Genomic DNA, 6,602 nt, shown 5'->3' with positions numbered 1-6,602 from the left:
CCATGGACTGATTTTTTCTTAGCTTCATTATTTCTTTCTCTCTCTCTCTCTCTCTCTCTCGCTCTCTCTCTCTCTCTCTCTCTCTCTCTCTCTCTCTGTGTGTGTGTGTGTGTGTGTGTGTGTGTGTGTGATGGAGAAGGGAGTCACAGCATGCAACTTGAAGTAGGAGGACAAATTTCTGGAATTGGATCTCTCCTAGTTTTCTGGATTCTGGAGAAGCTTACTCAGATAGCCAGGTGTCCATGGCACTACCTTTACCAGACTGAGCCATCTCACTGGTCAATATGAATTCCTATGCATACATTTTGTTACATAGACAGGGTACTAGCCACATAAAGAGATACCTGATTTTCACTATGTCTTAGTCAATATTCTATTTCTGTGATGAGACATACAGCCATAGAACCTCTTATAAAGGGAAACATTTAATTAGGTCTGACTTACAAATTCAGAGATTGAGTTCATTACCAGCATGACAGGAATCATTGCAGCATGTGTGCAGATATGGTGCTAAAGAAGATGCTGTGAGTTGTACATCCAGATCAACAGGCAGCAGAGAGAAACTCTGAGTTGGCTTTGGCTTTTGAGACCCCAAGGCCCAACTCTAGTGACATGCTTCCTCCAATAGGGCCACATCTCCCAAACCTTTCAGATAGTGCCACTCCCTGATGATGAAGCATTCAAATATATGAGCCAGCCTGGTATCCTCGTTGGAGTGACATCGTCTTTAAACCCTGTGTGACCATCCCTGACGCACCGCCGTGATTCCCAGAAAAGACAGGGCGACCTGTAAGTCCAACTACTTCCTTAAGATCATCCAACTTTTGGATGATTATCCAAAATGCTTCATTGTGGGAGAAGACAATGTGGGCTCCAAGCAGATGCAGCAGATCCACATGTCCCTCCGAGGAAGTCTGTGGTGCTCATGGGCAAGAACACCATGATGCGGAAGGGCATTTAGGGGCACCTGGCGAACAAACAACCCAGCTCTGGAGAAACTGCTGCCTCATATCCGGGGCAATGTGGGCTTTGTGTTCACCAGGGAGGACCTCACTGAGATTAGGGACATGTTGCTGTCCAATAAGGTGCCAGCTGCTACCCGTGCTGGTGCCATCGCTTCATGTGAGGTCACTGTGCCAGCCCAGAACACTGCTCTGGGGCCCGAGAAGACCTCTTTTTTTCCAGGCTTTATGCATCACCACTAAAATTTCCAGGGGCGCCATTGAAATTCTGAGTGATGTGCAGCTGATAAAAACTGGAGATAAAGTCGGAGCCAGTGAAGCCAAGCTGCTGAACATGTTGAACATCTCCCCTTTCTTCTTTGGGCTGATCATCCAGCAGGTGTTTGACAATGGCAGCATTTACAACCCAGAAGTGCTTGACATCACAGAGCAGGCTCTGCGCTCTCGCTTCCTAGAGGGTGTCCAGAATGTTGCCAGTGTTTGTCTGCAGATCTGTGGACTGTTGCCTCAGTGCCTCACTCGATCATCAATGGGTACAAGTGGTTTCTGGCTCTGTCTGTGGAGACTGAGTACACCTTCCCACTTGCTGAAAAGGTCAAGGCATTCTTGGCTGATCCATCTGCATTTGTGGCTGCTGCCCCTGTGGCTGCTGCCACCATTGCTGCTCCTGCTGCTGCTGCTTCAGCCCCAGCTAAGGCTTAAGCCAAGGAAGAGTTGGAGGAATCAGATGAAGATATGGGTTTTGGTCTCTTTGACTAATCCTCTCAAAGCAACCAATTCAGACAACTTAATCCAAGAAACATGGAAATAAAAGCTTACTTCTGTTAAAAAAAATATGAGCCTATGGGGGCCATTCTATTTCAGATCACCTCATACTAATTGTTATATTTTAGTTGCTTAGGTGTTTTTATGCAATAAAGACTAATGTTTATTAATTAATTTTTATTAAGATATCATATTATTTAAAACATCACTTGGCATAGCATGCGAAATTTGTTACAGAACAATTAGAATTAACTAATATGTAGCATATGGGATAAGGTTGAAGAGAATTGAACCACATGGTTTAAATTCAGTCCTTTGGACAGTTAATAAATGCATTGTGAGTTATTTGATGACTGGTAGCTCAGTTTTCTCTCATAACAACTTTCAGGTAGAGTTGGGAAAATTCTGTTAAAGTCCTTAGCTGTGAGTCATGAAAGGCTATGGGAGAACATTAAATGTATTTTTTTAAGTGTCTATGGTAAAAGTGTAAGAATGAATCCTCTTTGAAGAGGCTACATTGTTTAATTCTAACTACATAAAGGGAAGGTATGAATTATGCCAATGATCAATGTCTTTCAGAAGTCAGAGGAAAGAGGAAGGTGAAAAAGGATGTAAGCAGGGTTTATAGGGCTGGGAAAGTTCTCTATGTCCAGTGGTGGATATATGCTCTTGGAAGATCTTAGATCACTATCTACTGAAAAGTAACCTTAGCAAATGATGTCAAAGTCTATAAAGACTACAATGCCAAGTGTGAACTAACAAAAACAAGAAACTATATGACAGAATAAACTTTCTGGTTGAAGAAATGGGCCACTTTTTGGTAGGGTATTTATTCTGGTAAAGAATATGCTTATGCAGAAGAGAGACACACAGAAAATTTCTGCATCTTCCTCTCAATTTTAATGTGAGTCTAAAATTACTCAAAATGTAAATATTTTAAAAAGATCATGAGATGAGAAAATGTTAATGGTGAAAAATGTTTTATAATAAAAACTTATTGGCTCTTCATACCTGACTATTTCAAAAATATAATTATGTTCTTCCACACTCCAATGAATGTGCTTGTGCTGCAATACACTTAAATGTAACATGAGGGTCTGCTTGTTGGGTGTTCTGTCCTGCCCGGTTCCCACAGTCAGTAAGCACCAAAGAAAATCACATAGACTTCTACATTAACCATAAACTGATTGGCCCATTTGCTCAGACTTCGTATTAGCTCTTATAACTTATATTAACCCATTATTCTTATCTATGTTAGCTACATGGCTCAGTACCTTTTCCAGTGGGGCAGGTCACACTCTGCTTCTTTAGTGTCTGGACAGGACTGTGGGAAGAGCTTCCTTCTTCCCAGAATACCCCTGCTCTCATTGCCCCAGCTCTACTTCCTGTCTGGTTGTCCTGCATATACTTCCTACCTGACTACTGGCCAATCAGTGTTTATTTAAAACATAATTGACAGAATACGAAATTGTTGCACACCACTTACATATAAAGGTTATTCTTATATTCTTAAACACCTGCATATACACATAAGCATATAAGTATTTAAGGCACGGTTGTATATATTTGTTCACATACATGTATATTTTAAATTAATGTGGATATATGTATATGTACACACACATATATACATTCAATATATTTTAGTATCGATAGCTATACATATTTTCCCACATATCTATTTGTATATGTGTACATTTGTAAGTTTATCTATGTGTGTATATGTATACATTGAAGATAAACTTATATACATATTTAAGATATACCTATACATGCATATATTTGTATGTAAGACACACCTGAATATATATGTATGCATACCTAAAATGTACACTATATATATACTTTTACATTAAGAAACAAGTATGTACATATATTTGTATATCCTAGAAAATTTTTTTATGCATTTCATATATACTTATTCTTAATACATAACTGTGTATGTGTAGACACAGATATATTTATATTTAAGGCACACCTGTGTATGTACATGCACATACTTTTATGCACATTTAAGATGAACTTATTTATATATACATGTAAAATACACATTTACAAAATTTATAAATATTTAAATTCTTATTGACTAAGCTAAAGAAAAGTGTATAGTAGGAATTTGGTATGTGATCTCTTGACTATATGTGTTATATACAACACTATGCTCTTCATAGGCATAGATAGTAATGAACACATTTTCCAAATTTAATTATAAAACAAGTTGTTCAAAAAAATCATAATGATATCAACAAAGATGATGAGCCCCATACACCTCAGAGCCCTCACTTGAGGAAACATGGGGAATATGATGTTTACAGAATTCAAAGCAATGCATTTCAGGAAATCCTCCTCTTTCTAGGAATTCATTCACCTTCAGGGCAATGCAATTTCCCTTCCATCCATCCTATCCCTCTTGCTTTTGCATTGGCATCTTCCTTAGAGTATATTCTAGCTTTGTTTGTACAGAAGCACCTCATTTATAAATGACATTGCAAGGGCTATTATTGAAGTTGTTTGCAGAATGTAGAAAAGCTGTCAAATTGAGCAGAGGCAAACGGTTTGCTGCAAACAGCAAATAAAACATACTCATAAATGATTAAAGGCACTCCTTAAGCAGTCCTTCCCAAGGAAATGGAAGTGTTGTCAGACAGAGAATTCATCTGTCTTGTGCATCTGGGATGAAGCAAAAACCAGTCGCTTCTAATAGCTATCACATTATTAAGATGCTCATCAGGCCTCAGAAGAAGAAGCTCTCTACAACAAGTTCTAGCATTTAAGTGTGTTGTTATGGCATCAATGGGACTTGCTCTCGTGACATAAACCTTATTGCACAAACTCCTTTTAATCATTTCAGTGACTTTATAAAAAAACATTAATAAACTGGAAATCAGCAACATAAGATGAGGAAGCAGCTAAGCCTACCCCTCATACAATGGAACGTTACTCAGAAGTAGCACAGACACATAAATATAATGTCTTATGTAGGTGTGTTTATGTGTATATGTGTGGTTACACACATGCCCATGTGTGTGGAGGCCAGAGAAAAATCTCCAGGGTCATTACATGGCCCTACTCACTGTTCTTCCTTCTTGAATTAGGCTCTGACATTGACCTGGAGTTCTCTCATCAGAGCAGGCTCACTCATCCATTGTTCCCAGGGTCACTTCTGTCTGATGCAATACTGGTGTGATGAATTCATGCCACACATCTAGCTTTCTGACTTAACTGACTTACTCTCTCCCCAGCACAATATAGCCTTTCTTTATTGACACGGTAGCTGACATTATTGAAGAAATTTTTGATGTACTTAAAGAGCTTCATTCTTAATATGTTCATGGAGAGTAAAAAGTCATCAGTATACCAGGCAATAATGAAACCCGTATTTCCACTTGTTATAGGGAAACATGAAAGGCCTTAGAAAAAGTTATTGTACATGATCACATTTAGTTTTCAATAAAACCCACAAACAATGTGTGTGTGTATTCTGTACATGTGAGAGTGTGTTTATGTAGAAGTGTGTATGATGTTGTGTAAGTGTATAAATATTTGTGTGCTGCCACAATGACAAAGCCATTTGTTTTCCTTAACCATACATACTCTAATCACTGAATCTGGATTTTGCTGAACTGATGGGTCAGTGATTTCAGGGACTGTCCTAACGTGGCCTCCTCAACACTGGCATTGCAATGAGCATGGTTCTTTTCACAGTGTTGAGATTCAGATTCTCATTCCTGCATGGCAGGCAGTTTATTTTCATAAACTTTAAATGTTTCTACTCTCATTTGTATGAAGGCCCTCCCTTGGCACCCTGATAGTCGTTCCCCTGTTTCTTCACTCCAATTTGTCTCCCCTCAGAACATTACATTAGTGGGCAATCTATAGGCTTCTTCATGCAGCCTGACTCTTTGGCAGTTTTGGTTGTTCTGTGTTCAGTCAATACATTTTGTGTGACAGTGTTCATTTTGTACTATGTCCATAGATGGAAAGAGAAACTCCTTGAATACTAAGGAAAATCTTATGACTTCTGATGTTTCATAAGCTTATTTCCTTTTGGGAGAGATTAGACACAACTGACCTGACCATCTGTAAAAGACTTTAAACTGGGTATTGAAATCTCAAATGGGCTTTGGATCAGGTGACATCGAAGTCTAACAAGAACCTGGAAATGGAGGAAAAAGTTGGTTAACAGAGGAAAACTTTACACGGTTAGAAGCAAATCATGGCACTACCTAATTAGAGGAGGGTTTTGTTTCGTTTGGGCAACTTGTCCAGATTTAGGCAATGTATATAAATGCACCTCTTTTCTACGAATATTTAAATTCTGTTCAGTGGACTCCCCTCCCTAAGGCAGACTCTGGTTTGCCTACAAGTTGTATATTGACATCAAAATTTATTATCTATAAAAATATCTTTTCTTTGTGTTCTCTTTGAACTGCTTATGCCACTAAATTTCTTATTTTCCTTATTTGTGAATAAAATATCTAGCCCTTGCTGATTTACTTTTAGCTTTTTCATTTTATGTTATCTGTCATAATCTATTGATTAATCGGTACAGTGCTGGAGTCAGTTTCCAGGAGCTAGCACACGCTAAGCAGGTGCTCTGCTACTGTGCCACATTCTTAGACCCCTGTTCATTTTTGTATCTGTGTGATAATTGTAATTTTACTTAAAAAATATTCATCTTTTACACTAAAATGATAACTCAGGGCTGATAAGAACATGCTATTCTAGTAGAAGATCTGAGTTTGCTTCCTAAAGCCTATGTCAGGCATTTTACATTTGCCTATAACGTCATCTCCTGGAAACCTGACCCCTTCTTCTGCTCCCAGATTGCACAAATTGTCACCTGTGCATATGTAGGTGCACACACGCACACAC

General features: G+C 38.6%; 1 pseudogene; it reads left to right on the top strand.

Moving 5' to 3' along the window:
• Nucleotides 1-755: 755 nt before the first annotated feature.
• LOC121446194 lies at nt 756-1,721 on the top strand (annotated as a pseudogene).
• Nucleotides 1,722-6,602: the final 4,881 nt, after the last annotated feature.

This window comes from Microtus oregoni, unplaced genomic scaffold (assembly GCF_018167655.1).
Source record: "Microtus oregoni isolate MIOR12 unplaced genomic scaffold, Mior012 000003F_ref0000135, whole genome shotgun sequence".
Lineage (NCBI taxonomy): Eukaryota > Metazoa > Chordata > Mammalia > Rodentia > Cricetidae > Microtus > Microtus oregoni.
Note: the sequence above shows the minus strand (reverse complement) of the source record. Positions and strands in the feature narration are given on the sequence as shown.